At 39.9% G+C, this 25,754-nt stretch overlaps 1 long non-coding RNA gene across 2 annotated transcripts; it reads right to left on the bottom strand.

Moving 5' to 3' along the window:
- Positions 1 to 8,220: 8,220 nt before the first annotated feature.
- On the bottom strand, positions 8,221 to 25,174 carry LOC135773203 (uncharacterized). 2 transcript variants are annotated; one of them, XR_010543470.2, is made up of 3 exons: positions 24,981 to 25,174; positions 11,531 to 11,725; positions 8,221 to 8,457 (listed from the first exon to the last, which is right to left on the bottom strand). It is a non-coding gene; the product is annotated as an uncharacterized lncRNA (long non-coding RNA). The 2 variants fall into 2 exon arrangements; XR_010543469.2 differs by lacking the exon at positions 8,221 to 8,457 and adding an exon at positions 8,585 to 8,698.
- Between the last annotated feature and the right edge of the window lie 580 nt (positions 25,175 to 25,754).

The following is a 25,754-nucleotide window of genomic DNA, read 5'->3' as shown; positions in this document are numbered from 1 at the left end:
GAAGAAAGGTCAAATGGTATCTCTTTAAATTCTTTAAAAAATTGTTTAGAAAAGAATTAATTCATAAATATCTCAGTTACACCAGCGTAAATGCTCAACATATTTCCTTATATAAAACCCTTTTTCATGATGCTTTTGATTAACCCTTAAAGACTGCCAAGGACAAGATTAATAAAAAATAAACTTAGTGTGAAGAGGAATTGTCTGTTTCCCATTACTAAGTGAAGAGCTTTAAAGTAGCCTTGAATCTCTTTCATTACGACTAAGATCGCGTTCATTAAGACACGCTGAAAATGTTTGATCACATCACACGATTTGATGAATGCACCAAAACAACAATTCCCTTAAAAAAAAAACCCAAAGTGAATGTTTGCTTCCTTCAAGGACATAGTTTAAGATTTATTCCTAATAGTGGAGGTTATGAAGTCTAATTTCTAATTACATTTCACGAATATCTACAACAGTACTTGGTTAAGTCAAACAGATTTAAATTTCCATTAATAATAGTTTGAATCGTGAGAAAGTTCATGATTGCAGTTTCTGAGCAGAGGAAGATACAAGTACTTGAACCAAAAACTATCAGCTTGTTCTGTTTTGTTTTCTGAAACGCTCACACACACACACACACACTCACAGAAGAGAAAGCTCTGGCATGCAGGCGGGCTGATAAGTTGCAGCTTGTGCAGTTTCGCTCAGTTTACTTTATCCCTGGGCTGGAAATGACCTTGTGAACTTCAGTGTTTTTTTTTCTTTTCCTTCGTTCATTCTATGTCTCTCTGCCCCTCTCTCTCTCTCGCTCGCTCTAACCTGCATTGTACAGTCAACAAGCCACCCACAGTACAGTGCAGTACCTGCATGAATGTGCTAATGGCTGTTGACAAGTGTGGTTTACTGGACTAACACAGGTGTGTGTCTCTCCTACAGAACTGGTGGTTGGATTCAGAACAGCTCACAGGTTGTTGTCCTATAGCGATTACTATTTGTTTCTTTAGCACCCTCGCGGACCTGAATTCGCCTAACATGCTTTTGTACACACATGGCCTGTAACCCAGCAAGCTGTGGCTTAATCATTACCGCGACCCGCTTATCTGTTCGTCAAGCAGGTAACCATTAATAGGTGTTTACTTTCCGATGACCTCTGCAAATGTGCACAGGCCCTTTGCCCCGTGAATGTCAACACAGGCTTGATTTCATTCTCCCTTACTTTTTTCTTTTTCACTTCATGACCCAGCTGTGGTCTTGACCTAGCAAGGCCACATTTTTTTGCCTTGAAAAAACTCTGATGGAAGTTTGAAAACAGCACAAAATTACTTTGCAGTCAAACCGAGGGTCAACCTCTGAAAAGCAAAAATGCTGCACAAATGTAAACATGATAAGGGAAAGACATTTACGGTTTATCTTTCTTTTTTTTTTTAAATGGATAACTCTGATGCTGAATTCAGATCGGAGCCCAGCTTTAAGCTGTTGTAAAATTTTCTATAAATGCACAACTAGTACAAGCGCATTCTGTATTAATGCACCAAGATCCCATGTTGCCTAGCAACCGCAAACAGCAAAGTATATTACTCGGCGGATGAATTGTTTATTCATAATATTATTAATAATAAATTGAACTGCATATTAAACTTAATCACAATGCAGTTGCTGCTGTTTTATAAAAGCAATAAGCGACTCAACTCAGCTTCACGTTACTAAGAATGCCTTGTATGGACATCCTCTCATGGCTTATTTCTTTAGTATTTACTGGCTTTATTTTAAGACTTTTAAACCCCAATGCTACAGTGACTAACAATACACACGAGTCTATCTAAAATGCATTCTTCTATATCTTCCCAACGTTTGAGTTTCGTTTGAACTTGAGCTTCATTTATTACATCGACCCCACTTTAAAAAACAGCCCGCCCCCCAACCCCAGTGTTCAAAACTCCACCTTGCACATGTCCACATGTCTCTCCCTCCCTCTCTTTAGCTGCCGTCCAAATGATAACTCGCCCTTTGTCTCTCTTACTGAGCTGGGTAATATATAGCTGTGAGGCGTCCTGACATAGTTATATTTGCTTGTGTCCTAGAAAAGACAAGGAGACTCAATTACAATGGCAGCAGAGCGAGTGCCTTTACGAATGTCAACGCTTCGCCCAGACGCGGCGTGATGAATAACACCTGACCTCACACCAGGCGCCCATTTCTCAGCAGTCCGTGCACAAGTGTGGACTAGTAAATGAGAAATCAGGATGGGGTAGGCAGCGGTGGTGCGTGAGGTGCGAGGGGGCTCTGTTTTTGAGAAGCGTATGTGTGTGTATGTGTTTGTGTGAGGCCAGAGGGCACGAAGATGAGACAAACATTGGACGTCCTTGCTTGCACTGCCTGTTGAGCGAGGATCAGAGCAGACGTGGTGGAATTGCAAGCAGTTGTTTAAAGCTTTCGAGCATGATCCGTCGGGAGGGTCGACGGCAGGTTGGCCATGGCCGTTCTGCCGCTTTGATGCTCTCCTGCAGGACGAAAACTAACCAGTATCGTCTTCATCACACGCTCTCTGTTTGTCCACACACACACACAGGCACACAAACAGCACCGGCTGCCTGGCCGCCAGCAGCCTCCTTTCACTCTGGGCAGAGCGTAATCCTTGTTGACAGAGAGCGAGTGTGGATATTAGGTCACTTGTGTTTTCATGCTGTACTGTAAAGCACTTAGCGGCTACAGTCGGCTGTGGTGTCCAGACTCACACCAGAGCCGTGGCGGTTCAGGGCACCTCTCCACTGGGAAAAGAGACCTTTCCATCCTGCCACTGCACCGTCTGACCCTGGCAGGACGGCGGGCGAGGAGCGGTGGGTGGCGGGGTCAGTAACGCTGCCCTGGGCGAACTCGGAGGGCAAGCAGGGGAGTCCCTGGCCTCCTGGGAGAGGGAGGGAGCAAAGAAGGAGGGAGAGAGAGAGGGAGAGCAGAGAAGAAGGAGGGTGGAATGAGCAACAGGCAGACACAAGGGCAAAGGCAGATGTGTGCAAGGATAGATGAGAAGATAAATCACGGGCTGTCAGAGCCCTAGGCATTTGCATTCCTGAAATGGATCTTGCGACGGCGGTGGGGTGGGGAGACCTCTGCGCACAGTCCAGCGCACCATCAAAAGTGGATAAAAATCAGAAGAGTTTGCGCACAGTATGAAAGATGCCGCATAAATTACAAAGCAAAGAGTCTTTGGTTGAGGTGCCGTCGAAATGTTTTTAAAGCCCTATCAAGAAATCTATCTAGAAGTACTATCAAGAAGTAGGGAGCAATCTAATAAATAATAAAGAATGAGTGGTGGAGAAATACAAACCAATACTTAACTTTTACTTGTTCGTTTTGCAGTCTCAAGAAAAGCACAGATTTGAAACCCACTGTCAAAGTTCAGAGGACACACAATATTGGAGGTTGAGGGGAGTCATCTAATCATAGTTTATGGTTGGCAGGCAGCCTGTGATGTATCGTACCTCTGTCCTGGACTTATTCAATGTCATATAGAAGGACAGGCCACCCTTTTGAGATCTCATCAGCTAGACTTAGATTGGGTTGATACCTTGACTACAAGAAACTAAAAAAAACTTTTAATTTTAATTAAAAACAAACTGTTTTAATTGGGAGGAACGTTATATGTTTATTGCAAATTCTCATTGTTTTGCATACATTAAATAAAGGATTTCCATTTTAGTATTTGCACACTTTTAAATATGCTGATGTTGAAACGATGCAAAAAGTCGTTCTAACTAAATAATAACTTAACCTCCTAAGACCTGGTGCGTCCACATACGCGGACAACACATTTTTTGTCGTTTGCACCATAATACTTAATTCGGTGTAACTGGAACCTGTTGTACAAAAACGTGGACATTACACTGCTTCATTTTCAAAGAAAAGTATTTGGTTATTATATTTATTAGTTCTTCCTAACCCCAAAATAGCTGAAAAAAAGTCAAACTAAAGCTCGGGTCTTAGAAGGTTAAATAGGCAATATTATCTGCCAATATTATCTTCCTGAATGGTGCAAAAGCACTTTCTACCATAGTGCATGGAAAAATAAGTGCTTTGACCAGGTTTCAAATCATTACGCTGGTATCCAAAGTGTCAGTGAAACAGTTAAGCAACATCAAATGATGCCATTGGCTTTGCGGACCTTTTTCCATGATGTCAATAGCATAGTGAAACTCAAAGAGGATTATAGTCTAAATCTATCTTTAAGGCTCCCAACTAAATTGACTTGGCTAACTGCATACGAAGGACCTAACCAACATGTTTCTGTTTCCTTGGGTGATGGCAGGAGCTGGGCCATTACGGTTGCCATACAGAGGGGTGCTGGGGGACAGAGAGCAATAGAAAAGAAAGAGAGAGAGAAGAGAGAAATCACGGCTCATGGTGGGAGGTTCGTTGGAGAGTGGAAAGGGTGGGGAAACTGTCATCAGAAAACCCTTGTCGGCCCGGAATGAGGAGTGTTGAGTAACTAATGAGAATGTTTTACACAAGAAATGTATCATGGCTGAGAAGACACATCTGGGTATGCACTCACACAAAGAGTCATCTAGCTCCAAAAGATTTTTTATTGCTCTAAGTGCAATCCTCCCATTTGAAAGCGAGCCAGAGAGCGAGAGGGAGAGAGTAAGATTCAGAGGACAGCAGGAAACAGCTGGGTTTCCTAAGCAGAACGACTGGTAAGGATGACGGGAGAGAGGGATGGCTTTCTTTAGAGAATATGAAGGAGGAATATAAACTCAAGAGAAGTTGCTGGGAAGAGAGCCATGAAACAAGTGAGTAAAAAAAGCAGTGGAAAACCAAGATGGACAAGATCAAGATCAGGGCCAAGGAGGAGAGATTATGAAGAACTAATAATGAAACATTGCAACAGCGTGAAGGGAGGGGGAGTGTTGGCGGTTTAGGAAAACAAACGAGAGAGATAGTCGCCAAAATAAGCGGAAATGTAATGTGAGAGAGGCAGGAAAAGGGATGCATGGCTCTGATTTGTGAGATGAGATGAACTGAAACGGGATGGAAGCAAATTCCAGGAAGACATCTGAAAGCCAGAAAATGAAGTCACCTGTGCAAATAATGCTCATATTTACTCATTGTGGAATAATCTTATGACAGTTCCACGTTTTATCTATCTTGGTCAGAGCTCTCAGGAAGAGGCCTGGGTTCAGGAAAACAAACACAACCGCTAAACCGCAGAGAAATCATGTGCACATCCTCAGTTTTCCCAATGCCAGACAAGCAGCAATTGCTACCCCAACAAGTATGACCTCTCAGGACCAACAAACTATGACCACCTATAAAAATAACATAAATTGGGACAATACGTTTGTTGACTTATTCTGCACAGCATGTTTGCTGTAACGTTTCCTCCAGTAGTTCAAAATGAAGCCCCAAATAGCATCAGAGGCAATACGAAAACCAACCCATGCAAACTTAAACATGGGATGTGAACACATGTTCCCAACTAGTCTGCCAATTACTCTACCTCAGATTTACTGTTGTTCTCAATTAAAGAGCCGTTTGGCAACAAACAATTACATGTGTTGTGATGCTGCGGTTCAGCCAAGTTAATGTTTTATATTATAGAGCTCCCGCACCACTTGCCAGGCCAGAACCCATGCTGTTTAGTACGTACTTTACTTAACAAGGTATTCATAAGTCATTACACATGCCAAAGTTCTGCTGGTCAGTAATGAGCGAAACAAAAAAGACCAGTCTCGAGCAAAAAAAAGCGCTCCGCTTATAGACGACAATTGCAGGAGCTCTTTCCAAATATTCCAACTCGTAAACATTTCAAAATCTATTACAGGGTGCACCGGCTTTACAAATCCAAGGATTTTCATCAACTGCTGCCTTTAAGAATTGATTTGCTAGTATTTTAATGGACTTGATTCAAAGGATGACTGTATATTCTCGACTGACATTTATAGTACACACAGGGCTCCCTGTTTGAAAACTTCATGAAGGACTTCAGGAAGGACTCAGAGTGTTTCAAAAGGTGATGAGCAATGAACGCTTCATCTGTCTAAAAAGACACATTTGTACCATCCCATAAACCTCAATCTGGCCGGAACGGTCTCCGTACCGACTCGTCGCGTTTCAGGAAATAATTAAGGGCAGCGTAATATTTCGAGCACTTCAAACGGAAGTCACATATTTGTAGTTGAATGTCTGAGCTCTCTTTTAAGCCACTTAATGTGTGCAATCCGATATAGTGTTTGCAAACCGTTTACTCATGACCTGTGCTCTCTCTTTCCTTAAGCCATTCAAGAGAGCCGGCAAAAGCAAAGTGCCTTTTAAGGCCCTGAGTATTGCCAGAGTCCTCCTTATATTACTGATGATATCTTTACCGAGGGCTTCGCTGACAAGAGCCCAGGGATCAAAACTGCCCATAAAGCAGATGGGAAATTACATCTCATCCCAGGCCCTCCGCTCAAATGGCCTGTCTGTTGATGCAGCGAGCTCGTGCTGTCTTTAAACAGAGACTTAGCCTCCGACCCCAACCACCACTCCTCCAACTCTATATGATCGGAGTAGGGAAACTACCGGAGGTAGTCAAACAGGGAGGAGTCCAGCTGGACAACTGCTCTGACTGGAAATCAGCCACGATGCTGGAGGTATGATGGCTGTGGTGTTAGTGGATATCTAATACAGAATATGCGAATCTGTAATTTATTTTCTTATGGACACCTGCCTCCACAGACAAGACCAGGGCTACCTTAATTTTAAAACGACTGTACTCAATAAAACCTTTCCTATATTCCGATTTTTCATCCCGTAAGGTCTTAGTTTGACTAAATATCAGCTGGAATTGGAATGAGCGAGAGAGAAAATTCATTGTGCCGTAATCCCTTAAGCCCTTCAGGGATGGCCTCTGACCAGGGCATATGAGATCCACTACCCAGCGCTAATCTGTTCCCAACACTGATGAACCCGGAAAGTGGCTCTTGCGGTTAACAAACTGTCCACGGATGGATTATCCAGTTTGCGGCGATGCAAAGTTCAGAATGCAGCAGCTGTAATCCCAATGTCTCGATGACACACGTGCCGGGTGCCTTGCACTCAATAAGCACAAGCATGGCCCGAAGAATTGTGTTTATCCATTCATCCATGTTCATTCCCCCCAGTCTGTGACACAGGCACTGATCACTTTATCCCTCTGTTCTAATGACAGAAACACAGAGCTAGCACACTTCTGTCACGCACAACGCAAATCCCCACTGACCTCTCCTCTCAGTCGCAAACCAATATCTAAGAGCTTATTCGCTGCAAACATGTACAATTCTTCACAGAAGCGCTGGTATGGTAAATCATATGTGACCAAAATATCGAACTGCTGTTCTCTTATGTACAGCAACATGAACCTTAACCTATGATGACTGTGCAGAGTGTACAATGCTTGAACACGTGAAAAAATAAACGAAGGCCACGAGAGAATACTTTCTTTTTTTGAAAAAAAAAGACCTGATAAATTACCCTTTGCACTTACATTTTTAGTTGAATTTATAGAATGATGACACACTTAGAAATGTATTTTAATTCAACAAATGAATTGATGTAGAGAGAGGTTGCTTGCGTGGATCTGTTCTGTACCTATTTACGAGATGTCTGAAGAACAATTCGGGTTATACAAAAAACAACCTTGAGAGGAAGACACTTACTTCATACAATGAGGGATTCGTCTTAAAATGCGAGGTATCTTGTTGTAAATGGACACGTAATCCTGCAACTGCGGTATTCATTTCTGTATTTCATTTCTGAAGTGTTATGCACTAATATTCATTGGTGGATGCTATTGAGAGCACCCCCCATCCAACCTAATGGATGAGCCAAAGTGTATGTGTGACGGGGGAATGGTTCAGGAACTGCTCAATAGCTTTTATTTGAGAAAAAGACCTTTAAACTGTAAGGTTTCGTTTTTTTAAAGCTATGGGTCCTCACTGTTTGCATAAATGTAGTGAGCTGCACTCCTACACATATCACATTTAAACAAAAAAACACCACATTAGGGATCAGTCCCATCATTTTGAGAATGGTGACCTGACACCTTTAAATATTTAAAAGCTCAGACAGGTCAAAATGCCATTAACTTGCTTCATTTAAAATGTACAACACATCTCCCTCTAAAATTCAAGCACCCATGTTTAAAATAATACATTTAGATTTTTCTTTATCCCGTAAGAGTCATTTATTAAGCAATTCCTTTGTGCCAGTAGAATTTCCAAAAAGTAAATAATTATATAGACAGAACGGAAGAGGAAAATCTTGTAGTAAACCTGTAATGGTTACCTTTGTTGGTGGCCCCATTCTTATCTGCATTAAACTGAACTGTTTTATGATGTATGAGTCACTCCAGATGCACTTTCTTCTGGCACTGGTCAGATCCAGAGTCTGTCTTGCAGTGCACATATCTTTGTTCGCATGCTTTTTCATCAGTGACCTTGATCATTTCAGCCATGTCTATAAACAACAATAAACAGCTGTGTGTTTAAAATGCATTAATACATTAAATTTATTATTTATTATTGATTTTCATAATCAAGCCAAGACACTTACTGAAATGTATGAGAGTACTCAAATGCATATCCTTGTTGTGACTAATTGATCTTAGGTTTCAGACACTCAACTAATCTTAAAAACAGAAAGCTTACGTTCCCATTGACAAGCATGTCAGAATGTTCTGTTCAGACTAATGATAAACCTGCAAAATTAAAGCAATGCTTAAATAGGCAGATTCTTCTAGTACCAGTTTGAATCATAATATTTATTATTTTTCTTTTCTCTGTTTACGAAAAAAAAAGGCTTTGGACCCTATTGTAACAATCTCAGCACATGGTCTAAACTACATGCCACAAGTGCCCTTACGGCATGTTATAGTTTTGCTATAGTTTAACAACGAAAAAAGGCATGCCAGGCACATGATCCAAAGGGATGTACCTATCATAAACCAATCAGAGTCTCATCTCCCATTCCCAGTTGCACTTGCACCATGGCAAATTTGCTATTAACAGGGCAGAATTTTCAAGAACAATGACTGAATCCTTCTTCAGAGAGAAAATCAATTTAATTCGTAATTACAGAAAATAGGTCACTCTGACAGATGCAATGACTATCAAATTATGACATGTAGGCAATTTTTATCTTTACGTACACCATAATAATCTTTTACATTGTAGTTCTTTCATTTTGAAGATTTGATATGTTTGTGTGCTGTTGTGCATGCCTGTGTTTGTAATGAACAGAGTGCGCGCATGTTGTGCACTCGCCTAGATTACTAACGTGGCCTTTAACTAAATAAAAACAATGTGCCTGAACACACCTCACTTTCAGACCAGCATTTTCGCCTATAGGCGAACAGATGGGTGCAAGTGCACTGGCTCTTCAAACAAAGTGGTGCTGGACCGCCTGGACGTAAAAAATTATAACTGCATCAGACTGAAACTAGCAAGAAACACTTTGTCGCCGCCTTTGTCGCCCTTAAACTCTTAAAAAGCCCCTATTTTCCATTTCATGATTTAACATTTCTTTTGGTGTGTAAAGGGCTTGTTATAGTTGTGCGTAGGCCCTATGGTGTACCTGCGATCTCATAGCTTAGGTTTCGGTTTTCATTTATACTTTTATGTCGTCATCCGGGTCGACGTGCAAACACACATGCAGACCACTGGTAGGCAGTATCCACGTGTTACTGCATTAGCAGCACGACCTTCATATACACTAGGTGTCGCCTTGGGGTTCTAAGCATGCGTCAAATATCAAAACTTAATTTTTTTTCTGGACTCAATGCTAAATACATGTCTGACTGTTGAAACAAACCAAAAGAAAACCAAGAAAATCACATTCATGACGATATATGGTGATTTTATTTCTGTTACACCATTGCCTACAATGACGCTAATGCCGGGTTCCAGTTTCAAGATGGCGGCTCTATTTGACGCATTTGGTCCAATGAACTGCCGTAGCCAAGGCGACATCTAGTGTACATATCTATGCAGTGAAGAAGCAGCTTGGAAAGTTTAACCCACAAGCAAAGAAGAAACAGCAACTTGTGTATGTTTTGAGATGACCAGCAATGATGGAAGTAAATAAACAGCGACTAATGTTGCAGTTTCAGTTAAATCACCCCTCAACTTTGCCCATCTTTGTTCTCACTGTCGCAAACGGAAATACCTATGATGACACAGTTTTTTAACCTGATGAGAGGGGTTCTAGCGGACCAATCACAGAGCTTGCGGTCCGCGTAGAACTGACACGCTGTTAAAAATTTGGTGAGGTGCACGTCAAGCTACGCAGAGGCTACGAATAACCTTAAGTGTAGACCTTATGCCCAACTATAAATTGGACTTAAGTAGGGTTGGGTATCGTTTCAAATTGATCAATTCCGCTTTTTGAATCTGATTCCTAACGATTCTTGGTTTCAATCCCAAAGAGGTGAAAAGCAATAACAGTCAAGCCTTTATAGATCAAAATTTATTTTGTGCCACTACAGCTGAACACAATAAAGAAAGCTACATAAAAACTTATTTAGGAGCTACAAAACATAAACATGGCTAGGCTACTCAAAATAAGTAACGTAACACCTATCTAAATGACGGCGACTCAACAACAGAAAAATGCATGCAGCCCTTTCACTATAAATGTTGTGATTTGCTATCTGTCACACTCCTCAGTTTTTTTTCCTGTGTGTGCCTTACTTCAAAGCGAGGGAGAAGGGGTCTTATGTGTAGCATGTGCCAGCGCTGCAGCCGCACTACTGTTGGCGGCGACTAATGAAGAGCACTCGGCAGAGTCGGCACTCTGGATGGGCAACGCATTAAACAGGGTGCTTTTTTATTCGATATGATGAACCAACCGCAGATGCTTTGCCATATTGCTGGTGACACCCATCTTGCAACATAATAGTTTGTCACAAAAAAATGACACTTTTCTGATTTTGCAGCCACACTCTAAAGTGCCCTTCACCACGGTCCTTTTGCGAGCTCACTAAATTTTTGAGCGAATGGTCCTGTGCACTGTGCACAGATTGCTATAGGTCATGTGACTCAGGTCCTGGCAGATAATGTAAAATAATGTGACTGTGTGGTCCGGAATCGATAAGTGGAATCGAAATGTAATTGTTTTTAAAAAGGATCCGATTACGTTCTTATGGATCTGATTCCAGAATCGAAATCGAAATTCGATTCCCAACCCTAGACTTAAGTGTTTGTTAGTACATGTTAATGATTTGCAAAGTTACAAATCCCAAAGTCTACAATGACGCGAGTTATCATCTCCAAAGTAAATCTCTTTTCTTGGACTACAATAAACTCAAGGATTGTAGGCAACAGTTTACTTATGCAGTGAGTTGACATGGACTCGATGCACATTATCGTAATTCTGACTCACAGCCTGTAAGTAGCCTATATTCAAATTTAAAGAATTTGCTACTTACTATTCAAACACAAGTTTTGGGTTCTTGTTGTGTAGAGTAAAGCTTGTTGTTTGTCTTTTCTACGATCAGAAATGCAGATATGGTTTTATGCTTTAGTATCCTTACCTTATAAATCTGTTACGTTCTATGCAAGAGATGATTGAGTAGGGCAATGTTGATTGATCAGCTTGGTCATCTGCATTTTCGACATCAGATTTGGGCTCGTATTGATAAGGTGGTAAAGACGATATTATCTCCTTTTGTGAGCTGATCTTCCAAATATGGCAAGGAGCATCATTTCCAGAACAAGCTTGAGGTAATCTGCCAATCACAACACAATGAATAGCTGGCCAATCAGAACACACCATGCTTTCTCAGAAAATAATGTGTTTTTTGAACCATAAACCATCATAGTGGCTCTTTAAAGGTATAGTGGAAGATTTTCCAGAATTTTTAAAAAGAACCACCCCTCCACTTTTTAAAAAAAATGTACATGCGCAACACTCTACCTGCTCCAGAGAGGGAACGCCTATTAAACGCGTGCACGAGAGAGAGAGAGAGAGCATGCACGAGCCTAGTTGTGCCAGGGCTAGCATCGCTAATCATAGCTTACATCAACTTTTTACTGCTTTTACTAGTAGTGATTTTAAATAGATTTCTCCAAATAGCAACTTTACCTGTCGAGTAGAAACTTTGCGTGGGAAGCCCAAACTGTGCTTTTAGCGCACCCCAGCATGTGAAATAGTCTCCCAAAAACACTCTGGTCTTGTTTCTTTCTTCAGAGGCCTATCTCTACTTGTCATACAATTCGTAGACACTTTCTCTTGCGACCAGACATTTTGAAAAAACACGATGAGAACGCAAGCTTCAATGAAAGGCTGAAACCGTAGCCCACCACACCTATACACCTGAAAGTGTGCACGTGCAGAAAGCGATCCTAGGGACGAGCACGTACGACAGCCTTACGTCAACATATCACCAGAATGATTGACAACTGGGATGACCAATAGTCTTGATGATCCACCCGGAAAAAGAAAATCTTCTGCTATACCTTTAAGGGCCCCTAACCTAGGTGTTTTCAGCATTATTAAAATAATCTTTGGTATCCCCAGAATGTGTCTGTAAAGTTTCCGCTCAAAATACACCACATATGTTTCATTATACGATGTTGAACACGGCCATTTGTGGCTGCAATGAAACATTTGCTGTTTTTGTGTGTGTCTCTTTAAATGCAAAGAAAGCTTCTGTTCCTCTACCCATTTGCAAAGTAGGGGGTAGAGCTTTGGACTACATCAAAACGTGTCTCTGACAAAAGGTTGAACTATGCTCTCATAGGCGGAGTTTGTGAGCGGTTATGCTTGGGGCATAATCAATGTGACATCACATTGATAGGGGATCCCCAACAGCCTGTTTTGTGTGACTGTTGCGGTTTAAAGGAGATTACACAAAGAAGAATAGATGGATTTGTATAATAACAGGATGTTTCTGCACACACACAGGCGACTCATTTTCTGATGGAAACACATTTAAAAGTGCATTTTTTAGGTTGGGGGAGGGTATATTTAAGTAAATATATCTCGATTAAAGTATTTTTTTTTATTTATACTGAAAAGCGAGACACAAATACTTAGTAACAAAGACATTAATTTGTGGAATGTAATTTGTGTTATCTCCAGAGATTTTGATGTAACAGGATGGGTCACTCATCTCCCCACTCTCAGACCTTCACTTAATGTTTCACATGGTTTCCGGGGCGACCGCTGGAGGCTCTTGTTTTTCATAAACATCCTTGTCCCAACAGATACTTGACACCCACACTGCACTGCAATGTAAATAAACACGGCTGCACACCCAGGTGGTAATTAGTTAGGTTTAGCTTGAAACTGGCTTATCATTAACCTCAAGTATTGACTACAAATGACATTTTTTGAGATTTAAAAATTTGACGTAAATCATTTTAGTTACATATTTAATAAAATGTTATGCACACAACTACGATCTAAAAAAGAAACTTTTGCCTACGAAACAATCCACATTAACTCACACGCGCTAACGCACATGCGCACGTTCTCCCTCGATTTACGCAGGTTGGCTAGGAACCAGACTTTGCAAAGAGAAAAATCTCCCCGCTTGCAGGCCTGATAGAGACCATTGAGCAGGAGACCCCACACAAAGTCCAATAGCGATGGGAATCAGCTGCAAATATGTGACATAATCACATTAGTGTCTTAAAGGACACAAAGCGCTTAGTCAACTTCCCTTGATCAAGGCACATCTGGAGAAGCGGGGGACTGAAGCGCTGGTCCTGGCTTTCCCCGGCTAAAATTGAAACAAGCTGTAATGCCATGCTGCTGGGCCGCAACGGAGCAAGAACCATGACACAATAATGGATTGCTCCGGCAACGCTGTGGTAAATGCAATGCTTGTGAAAAAGGAAGAAGACAAAAAGTAGGAAGAAAAAACAGTGGATTTTAAAAAAGGGTTTGAGAATGACGCCCACAGCTTTCCCAGGGAGAGTGAACTATGACCTAAAGAGGGATGATGGAAATTTGTTAAATGTGTCTGCAACAAAACAAAGACAGACCATACGTTAGGAAGTGGCACATTGTATAAAGTATATTGTGTGGGAAATCTTATATATGATACAAAAAAAGCATTACGCAAGTAAATTTGATATGGGAGATAACAAAGATTTTTAACATTACCACGATGCCTCGGAAAGTTTCGAGAGCTTGCTATTCATTACTACATAAGTTCCAATTAGGTAGCAAACTCTGCTTGCTTTCACATAACCTTTTAGTAATATTTTCCAGGGCCCCTTGTGACATAGTGTAACACTGCATTTCTTCCTCACCCTGTCCAAGAAAAAAGGCAGACCTTTGTTTTAGCTTCACAGTCGCTGTGAGAAAAAGGACCTGCTCATCGTATAAACACCCACCTCAACATGCTCCGGCACAGCACTAGGAGCTAATTACAAACACTGCTTGTGCTAAAACCCCACTTGTAGACGGCAAACAAAAAGAAAAAGCTGGGGGAGCGAGAGGGTGAGAGAGAAAAGTGACAGAAAGTGAAAGGGGCCCAGCAAGGAAGGGGGAGATGGAGGGTGGTGAGGGGGGATTGAAGAGGCTAATGAATCTATAGGAAACACCACTCCGCTGACACGTGAAACGCTCCTATTCACCGCCCAACGGGACTTAAAGAATGTTCAGCCTTTTGTCTCGTCTCTAATTCCTCAAGAAGAGATGGGACGTAAAAGGTGTGTGTGTGTGTGTGTGTGTGTGTGTGTAGAGAGAGGGGCTTCCTTAGCGGCAGTGCTTATCCCCTGAGTTTTAGCACCTATCAATACAGTGGAAAATAATACAGTCTAAAACCTTAAAAGACTTATTAAGGATATAATGAATCTTTTGGGAAATCATCTACTCCTCCTAAGACACTCCCAAGAGAGCAGTACGTCTTACACCTTTAGGGTTGACATAAATTGGATCAATAGTCTATTTTGAGTTACTTATAATTACTAAATATCCTAATATCTCAATCGCATACCATTTTTGTAACTCAGCTGAGCATTGCATTAGCAGCACAAAAGCTTGAATGCACTGTAATGGCGCTTTTCCATTGCATAGTACCCCACGGTTTGGTTTGGGTCAGGTCGGATCAGCTCAACTCACTTGGCTTGGTTAGCTTTTCCATCGAGTTTAGTAACACTTCAGAGTGGGAGGGATTATAGGCGTGTCGTTATATTTGCGCTGCCTACTGCTGTGACATCATACAAGTGAGAGCGTCGTTGTACATCCCCATACATTTATTTATTTCTCAGTTTGCCACAAAATTAAAATTAATCACCACAAATAGATGTTTGCACATCACAATTATCACTACCTCTGTCTCACATGACACCTGGGCGTCAATCGACGCGCTCCGCTGAGCCTCATTTAAGTTGCATTTAAGCATATATGCGGACGTGCGCCACAAACTGCAAGTCTGGAAAAAAACTGTTATGGTGTTCCTGATTCTCAACCTGTGGATGTTTTTCATCCCTAAAAGGGAGTTTGGGAACTTATAGCAGAGCACAGATGACAACAGGTTTACTCGAGACAGCGCAAGCTAGCATGAAGGTAAAGCAAATCTTTTACATTATAGCGATGACGCTGGTAGTGTTGATTCTCTCAGACCAATCAGTGATCTACAGTGTTTCAGCATAATGTTTTGTTATCAGCTTGGGTCGCTTGGAACCCCGACTGAGGTGGTACTAAAAAAAATTGGGTGCTACGTACTGCACCCAGTGGAAAAGCCCCCAAAAGTAAGGTGACCCAACCCAAACCGTGGGGTACTATGCAATGAAAAAAGTTGCTTTGGATAACAGCACCTGACAAATGTGCCAATGTTATGTAAATGTAAAAATCTCAACACACATACAAAAGTCGTCACTGGGACAGTACCTTTTAAAGAGGTCCTAATATGTACCATTTAGAGTTACCAGAACTGTATGTACCTCTAATGTACCTTTGAGGTACCAATTTGCAACTTTTAGGTACAAATGTGTACTTTTGAAAAGGTACCGCCCAAGTGACAACCTTTGTACCTATCTTAGAGGGTTTAAAAAGCAGTGAATATGCATACCATACGACACGTTGCATTGGTATTTTACCACCGCAACATATCACTCAGCCTAGAGACACAGCATCTAATCTGCGTTTGACCACATGTTTGTAGCGAGCATGTTGTGTGGTAATGTGGGAAAGCCACATGGCCGGTGTCCAGACCCCGAATCTGTCCGTTCCCCCCACCTGCTTCCACCCTCTCCTCTGCACCAGAGCTTTGATACAATCTGCCGAATTTACCCCCAGGCTTTGACTGCACTTGTTACGCAGATAAAGCAGGGAGCTGGGGCCGACTCGAGATTCAAAACAGTTGTTCCCCTCGCCGCAGTGTGTACACATATGGCAATCGATCTAATAAGTAAATGTAACAAATTGGTCGAGCATTACTGTCAAGAATCGAAATAAACAACAAAATAGCACACCGGCCGTTCGGTATGCGTATAAATATGCATAAATTGCAAAGCAGAAAACACCGCACCCCAAACTCAGTACTTGCTCACTTTCACTCAGAGCAGAGCTGTGGTTACAGTCCTAGCTCCCATATGTAATTTGGCCTAATCAAGTCTTGCTCATAGACGCCTGGAGCAGTAAGATTGGCCTGATCTTAAAGTGCAGCATCAGCCACAAATTACAGGCTTTGATTTTGGGTTAAGTGCATGCCACTCCTATAAGAATAACAGTGACAGTTGTAATATGGAGGTAGTTAGACACCTGTAATAGAATGTAACCAGAGGACATGTGCTGCCTGAATTACAAAGCACACTGGGGATCTTATCCAGCCGCAATCCACAGACATATAGGCAGAATATATCACTGTAAGTAAAGAAAAGGCATTTGGTGACTCGCACAAAAATACTAGATGTACAGTGAAAAAGAGATGTACAGTAAATATAAGTCACAGATTAAAAAAGTGTGCAATAATGGCACACAGTATGTAACACGATAGCTTCAAATTACCAGAATAATTACCAGATTAGACGGAAATCAAAAAAACAAACAAAAATAATTTAAAGCTAAGGAAGCGTGCATAGGGAGTGCGTGGGATTAATTTGAAAAGTACAAGTTGTTCTCTAATGTAGTAATGTTGGCTATTTCTACGGTTTGAAAATTGAGAGTGTTGAGGATTAACACTAGTCCATTTGTGGCTCAAAGCTAAACTGAAAACATTCAAGTGAATGCAGCACCAAAAATGTAACATTATATTCAGTTGTAATATACTATACTCTCTCTCTCTCTATGAAGAGTTTCATTGCAAAACGAGATAACTCCGTTTTTAACATTTTTGTCAAAACATGTTTATTATTATGTTATTAGTTTGTTTTATGGTGCTAATTAGCTGTATTTTTAAAGTTATGATGGTTTAAATCAAAACAACCCAACTGCAGTTGAACTGATATTAATTGGATCCACAACCAAAAAAAGTTCTCGTTTTTCAACAAAACTCTTCATATACAGTGTTTTATATATATATATATATATATATATATATATACTAGGGGTTAACTTGGACAGTTCATTGTGATATGATACAGTATTGGTTATCTCCACCAGCAATGCGGTATTTGCAGATACATTAAACTTTTCTTTAATGCAATTTTGATTCGATAAGATTTAGTTATTGCTACTTCAATATTACATGCGTAGTTAAAGTGCACCTATTTCATTGCTAAAAAACAACGTTATTATGTGTTTTTGCGTGGTTTATGGTTCTGTGAGAGTCATGGCCAGAGGGTTGAAAAATACACAGGGGCAGTAGTTTCATGCAAAAACATTTTGAGAGTTTATTGTCTCAAATACAAGGCAACCATATACAGTAACAATTAACAAAAAAAACAAGAATAAACCAAAAATAGAAAAAACAAACAAAATAAAGTAATTCAAGAATGGAGCTAATAATGGTTGTCTCTGCATATGCCTCTCAACAATAAATACCAGAGGTCCAAAATCTACAGTTTAAACATGTTCACTCCAGACCCACAACCAACAACTAACCTACAATATCGAAACACAACCCTCTTATACCTTGGCGACCAGCACCAATATATAACACATAGGAGACACAAAACTAACATAATGGCCATTACACAAACTAATAACAAAGAACTACACAATTCACATACAAAATACACAATAAACATAACTTAACATGACTTTTAATTTCCCACATCACACATTATCAAAATTATTAGCAGTATGCATGAGCAAACAAAGTTGGCGTCCCCTTTCTTGTGGATGCCAATGGTTTGGTCTGGACCGTCGTTAGGAACGGTATAAATACGGCTGAAGTTTCCGCCCGGACCTCTTTTAATGACGGACCAACCTCAGAAACTCGGCCACATGGTAATAGTGATGCAATGTCCGATTCATTTCCGCGAACCGGCTCTTTTCGGACAGTTCGGCTCATTGAACCGGTTCAAAAAGCAGATTCAACGGTTCTTGACGTCATCAAGAAATGACATTGCTACATTTATTTTCTAATTACTTGTATCAATGAAACATTCAAATAAAGTCGTTTGTGTCAACACATTAAAACATTCAAATAAAAAGTTGTTTTTGTGAAGGCATAGCTGATTTATTGCCTTTCATTCACAAGTTAGTAATGTTTGTGGTCACAGTTTCAATCGCGGATTGTAAATGCCAGATACCAGTTTTGACTAGCCTACAACTTGAATAAGATTCCTAAAAGAGACTGGTGCACAATTGCGGATGTGTAAGTATAAAGAATAAATAAACTTGTCCTTTAAACTTGGTCTTCCTTAAACAACTACAATATGATTTGCATGCACAATAAATCGTACTAAAACTAAAGCTTTTTAATAAATCAAGCATATCAAGAAACTAATAAAACAAGAAACTTCGCATATCAGGCTCGTTCAAATCCTGTGATTCACACGCAGTGTAAGCAACTCATCCGTCAGAATCATCGGCAATCATCGACAAACTTCGTTCGGTTCTTTTTTAGTCCGACGTGCTATTTCGGCTGTGCGTCCTGCGTCATCAACCCAGAACCTATGCCCAAGGCCCAAAACTAAAGTTCGATTCAGTTCGATTTGTGAACCGGCTCGACCAGTTACTTCCTGAGAACCGGCTCAAAAGAACGATTCGTTCAAGAACCTAACATCACTACATGGTAAGAAAAGGAATCACATTAGGCTAGCCAAATAAAACACTTCAAATTAAACCATTTTACTTGTGTCTGTGTATTGATTTTACTTATAAGAATTTAACTTAGTAAAGAAAAAGATGGATTTATCACCTGTGGTCTCTTACGTCCTTCACAGGTTCAAGAACACAGCTCCAGATATATATCTTTCTGAAACGCACTGATTTTGTACAAAACACATCGATTTGAAAAGCGCTGTGTCCCTGATTGGCTGTCCCTGAAATGTGTACGTTGTGATTATCCTGAATACCTCTGACGTCAGCCGTAAATGTGATGCTCTATATACCATGTTTGAAAGATTCGCTCACAATGCAATGCTAACAGGAGTTAATTTACAGGTTGAGACCGAAGTGGGAGGAATTATGATAATGTCGGTCTTGTCTACATCACCAATCCCAGGAAGTAAAATGTTGTCACAAATGCAACCAAAATATATAACATGAATGTTTAATTAAACTCTTTAAAGTCTATGTCCCATTTACAACAACAAACTAAGAAAAAAATACACATTTTAAATAAAATAAATAATGAAGGGAAAATGTCACATAAAATCTATCTTATGATGGAAACAGTTTACGTCTTTAGTGTTTCAGCTGGTGCTGGCAAAGGTTCTCTGCCAATTTGTTTGTCCAATCCATTTTCCAAATACAAAATATTTCCAAACCCACGATTTGCGTCCTATAGCAGTCACAGCGTCATCTGCCTCTTTTGTTGTGTTTTCGCTGCTACAACCGCTTTTGTTCCTGCACTCACTTGCCGACACAAACACATGCAAATAAACGCGTAGAAATGCGTAGATGGACGTTACGTCAAGGAGTAAGGACACAAAGAATGTCAAAATAAAAGTATTTCATATCGAATTTTTATGTGTGGCATCGATGCATCCTATTTCTAGAAATTAATTGATGCATTGATCCATATTAATGAATTGTTACACCCCTAACCCATACATACATAATCTGTACAGAGATACATACATAAACTAAAGAGATACAATCTGACCATTTTAAGATTAGATTTTATATTCAAAGTGTCTGTAGAGAATGTATTTCTTTGTTTCATTAATATGCAACTGAACATAATCAGTATTCAGAGAACAGCATGATGTGTTGTTTTACAGCAATTACGGGTAATAAGAGAACAGAGATAACAGCCCTTTAAACAGCAGTTGTTATATGAACAATATATTGACTTTTTGTCAGACAGACACGTTCTCACCCGGGGAAAGATGAATGGAAGTTAGGAGTTTTAAGGATGCACAGTTAGAATCTGACTTTTTTATATTACTAGCATCATGATTCGGCTAACAGTCTGTTCAAACATGTGTTTGTGAGACAGGGCAAGCAGTCCGTGAGAGGCAACACACAACAGAGTGTAACTAATGCAAACTGTTCAAATACAACGTGATGTATTATAGCTACAGGTCACTTCATTGCATAACCACCTAAAAAGAGTCTTATGCGTAACTCTAAAAATGTAAAGGCTTTGATAAATATGATATAAAATGATCAAACACATACAATAATCTAGTGATGAGGTTTGAAAGAGATCCATTTTTTTCTGTATTGAGTATCCAAACTTACATTCTGAAAATCTGTTCCAGTGCAGATAGAAAACAGAAGAAGTTACAGTCAAGCTAAATCTCTAGTAAGAAAACAAAGGGGCTTTACAGCAATGCAGCTACAGTAATAACTGACAGCTGAATAGCAGGTTCCTGTTACATCTGGTAAGGGGTTTTACAGTAAAAGCGGACAGCATGTTTGGCAGATGAGTTGAAGATTGCAGCCAACAAAGAGAAGGGCAAACACCAAGGTTTTGGACTTTGCTCTGGGCGTGTGTGCATATGTGTGTGTGTGTGTGGACAGTTAACCTGGTTTCTAGCCATGAGTCTTATGCAATGCAGCCAAGAGACAGCTTCCATCAAAGCTGACATCTCCAAATCACAAAACACCTCACATTTCTGTTTGTTTGAAGGTGAGGTTGGAGAAGGTGTGTGGTTATGGCTCACAGGAATGAGGCTTGGGGTATTTTACCCTGCTTGTGGCAACCCCATCTTAGGCGTCTGGTGGGCATTCTGCCAAGCGCTAGAGGCCTCTTGCTGTTTAACAACAATACATTTTCTGCCTCACACCATATTGCTGTTATATCATATAAACATGTCTAATTCCCCCCTTAAATTAAGCTGTAGTGGCAGAACCAGACCATATTTGGGTAGACTAGGCTACTTCCAATACCCTCTCTGACCCGAGATCTACGAGGGGTCCTGACAACTTACTTTTTAAACTAGAAAGCAGGAATTTATGGATTTACATGAACATTTAAAATTTCTCTTTGCCATCCCCGATCATTGATTTTAGGCTTTTGTCTGTGTAGTCTACCGACACAACCCAGAAAATTACATTGCAATTTGAATAATAACAAACCTCAAGGACAGAACGGTCGGCAAATATTTCTTTTTAACACCAAAGCTCATTTTAAAATATGATGCTGCTGATACTCCACGTTTGATGTGAGTGGTACAAAAATGTAAAGAGTAAGAAAAGTGTATGAATATTTGACGATAACAAGTACTTCACATACGATTTAGTTTGAGCCGCCGATTATGTCCCTAATTTCATTTCACTTTGTGGGCCCCCGCTCTTTCATTATACCTTAAAAAATGTAAAGCCCTTCAAACATCACCTTGAAAAGAAGGGATTGTGGCTAATTGAGCACTGTAGCAGCGTAATTGGGCCAAAGGACCTATCCACATGAAGAGGGTGACCTCTATAACCTAGTCCTGAAAAAGAGACAAAGCCAATGGGAGGGGTAATGTGAGCTAAGGGATTCTAACCCACCCTTGTGGGAGCTTGTTTCACACATACTGACCAAAGAAAGGCTTAATAACTTAACATGCTAGTATGTTTTTCCTCTTGTGGAGGATTTCTCCTTAAAACCTCAAACATTCTCACAGACCATTTCATAAAGACCCTTGAGATACCAGCTTAGTCCTCTTTTAAAATATAGAGGGGTCATTAAAAATATACTGTAGGACACATATGAAGAGTTCAGATGCAAAACCCGCTAAGTCTGTCTGGCATAAAATTTTGGTTAATTAACATTTTTAACAGACTCTTGGGGCCAGCGCAAACCATAATTTTGTCGTTAAATAACGACTGTCGGGTTTAGTACAGATGCGCAGTGGATCATTAGCGGTGAAAAGGTGTGGTCTACTTATTTATTTTTATGCATTTCAAGGAATTTCCCTTTCCAGACGCAACATTTTTAGGAGGAGATTATATAAATGATTCACGCAACGCATTTTAATAATGTTTGCACATACGTTATGACTGGTATTTGCGTCATTATTTAACGCTGAACAAAGCATGTCTTAAAGTGCAACTATTTCATTGCTAAAAAACTTTATTTTGTGTATTTGGTATAATACAAAATGTTCGCATGGTTTAAAAAACATTTTTGTAGCTCCAGATTTCACTTTCTTCCTGAAACGCACGGATTTGAAAAGCTCTGTGTCTCTGATTGGCCAGCTAATCTGTACGTTGTGATTGGCCCGAATACCTCTGAAGTCAGCCAGAAATGTGACGCTCCTTACCATGTTTGAAAGATTTGTGCACAATGCAATGCTAACAGGAGTTAATTTACAGGCTATGAGTCAAAGCGGGAGGAATTATAATAATGTCGGTCTTTTCTACATCACCAATCCCAGGAAGTAAACTGTTGCCTACAATCCATGTGTTTGTTGTAGTCCAAGAAAAGAGATTTATGGTGAAGACGATAACTCGCGTCATCGTTTACTTTTGGGTATGTACCTCTTGCATATCGTTAACATGTACAAATACACAACTACACACCAAAGGAAATGTAAAAAGTGAATCGGACAATTGGTGCTCTTTACATTACTTTGCATTGGCAACAATTATTGCTAAACAAAGAGGCATCACAGAGAGCAGAGAACATGTGATCCAATGCAGAGGATTGTTTTAACATTTAACAGTAGGGCTGGGTATTGGCAAGGGCCTCACGATATGATACGTATCATGATACATTGGCCGTGATGCAATGTATAGCGATACGATACGATACAATACAAACTTTTTTTTATCAAAAATGTAAAAAAATTCAATTTTTCACTCCCGCTAACTTCTGAGACATTGGCCGTATATAACAGACAACTGGACAGTGATAACTACAGCAGCGGTGGAGGAGGTCGTTTGACGCACACAGAGGGATTATTATTAAGGGGTTTAAAAACCGATAATAGAGATTGAAATATCGATACAATATCGTGGAAAAAGCATCACGATAGTTAGCTGTATCGATATTTTTGCCCAGCCCTATTTAACAGTTTATTTACAATGCCAGAACAATACATTATTCAAAAATCATGTTTGCCAAGCCATGTTATTTTTTATTTGCTGTAGTAAATAAAAGAGGAGTCACTAGGAAAATGTCCTATGGCTTTATTAGCTGGATTTTCACTCCCCGAATTTTCAGCTGCGATGTCCATGGTGCTAAATTCAACCTTCATAGATTGCGTTACGGAAATCATTATCGGTCTGTGTTATTTAATTTGCGCTAACCCGCAGATATCACCACTCCTATCGCCTATTTTTTTTTTTTTGGAATTGCGCTCTCACGCTAATTTGCCCCGTTTTGTAAATCTGGCCCTTAATGGGTTTTGCCTAAAAAATGATATTTCTGAATGGCCTGAGAGTGGGAATAAGCAGATTTGACGTCATAGTATTCGATAAACATATTGTCTGTGTCAAGAGCATCTGGATACGATCATTATCTAATTATCTAATCTAAGGTAGCGGCTTTTGCATATGAATTCTTCATATACAAGTAGTGGCCAAAAGTGTCAAAATTTGTAAAACATTTGCTTTAAGCATCTTCAGGTTAGATTAAAACATCAAAACATGAGGTATAATGTGCAAACACTACACTTAACACTACACAACTATTTGGCCAAAAGGCAACTACGAATCTGTGTTTTATCCTTTATAACATACAAAAGATTCATAGAAAGACAAAAAGTGTACATGCATCGACTAGCATATAACTTGATCTGATTATTAATACTGGTTGATCCTTTTTGTGGTAATATTTTGAAGTCAATGTTTGAAGGCTATGTCATTAGGCATGGGCCGGTATAAGATTCTGGCGGTATGATAACCTTTAGCAAAAATACCACGGTTTCACGGTGTTACGGTTTTGCCATTGCAACACTAATATGTGTTATTTTTTAAATGCCAGGTAAAAATAAAGCCTTTAAATTATAATATGCTTTCAAAAAATATATAATTTTTTTGTAATGTATATTAAATGTAAACATCAAATCAGTCACATGACTTAATGATTTAATGAATTTTGTATAAACACAGCTCATACCTTGGAGACGGTATCACAGAATATTTCAGTGGTTTTGAAACCTTGACTGTTTAAAACCTCGGTATACCTTGAAGCCGGTAATCGGCCCATGCCTATATGTCATTATAAACTTTACACGTAATGTGTTTAATTTTTCGCAAAGCTGAGCTTCAGTTTATACTGCAAACACACCAATGCAACATGCATATCAATCCCTAAGGCATATAAAATGTCTGCATAAAGAAAGATGTCAGTTGTTCATTGTTGGACACAATTTTTAGCCACTACTGTATATATATATATATATATATATATATATATATATATATATATATATATATATATATATATATATATATATATATATATATATATATATATATTAAAAAAACATTATTAACATTGAACGCTAAAATAAACAGCACAGATTCGAATGTGTTACCTGACTGAACACCACCACGTAACTTGTCCGTTTGACCGCTAGGCAGCTCCAACCACCCTGCAAAGGTTTAATAACAGTTATAAAAATAGTTTGTTCAGTAATGGTGAACACATTTAAAAATCATTCTGTTTTGGGGGCGGAGTCTAACACAGACATGGAAGAGTGGAAAGTTGCTGACGCACAAATGGGCTCACGTCTGTCAGCCACGGGCTCTCTGTTGTGTGTATACGGAGTTGACACTTTGGTGTACGGTCATGGAAAGATCATGACATTTCAAATATTCTTATTAGGCAGCCTACGAGTATCGTCTTGATAAATAATCGCATGACCTGATGAATATAACAGACCAGTAGATCAGATCAAGTATCATTTAACCAGAGTCTAAAAAGGTTGCGTGCCAACCAGAGGTGGTTGCTTTTGTCTCTGCGTGCTGGTCAGAGGAATAAATGCAGCCGTCTCAATTTATTCATCTTGTCTGACGTGTCAACATGCAACATACACACTCACATCTGCGCACCAACACACACACGCACACGCACGCACACACACATACACACGCACACACACACACACAGAATGTGGTCTTGTGCTACAGTGACATCACACCAGAAGAGGAGAAAACACAGATATAGCCGACACAATGCAAGTATTCCCTCGCTCATACATACACACACTACTTATCATCAGGACACTCCGTTCTGCCCTTGACTCCAGAAGGTCCTGAAACAGTGCCCTCAACCCTCCCCACCAGCAGTCTGCCCTCCTGATGACAGC

This window comes from Paramisgurnus dabryanus, chromosome 9 (assembly GCF_030506205.2).
Source record: "Paramisgurnus dabryanus chromosome 9, PD_genome_1.1, whole genome shotgun sequence".
Taxonomy (NCBI): domain Eukaryota; kingdom Metazoa; phylum Chordata; class Actinopteri; order Cypriniformes; family Cobitidae; genus Paramisgurnus; species Paramisgurnus dabryanus.
Note: the sequence above shows the minus strand (reverse complement) of the source record. Positions and strands in the feature narration are given on the sequence as shown.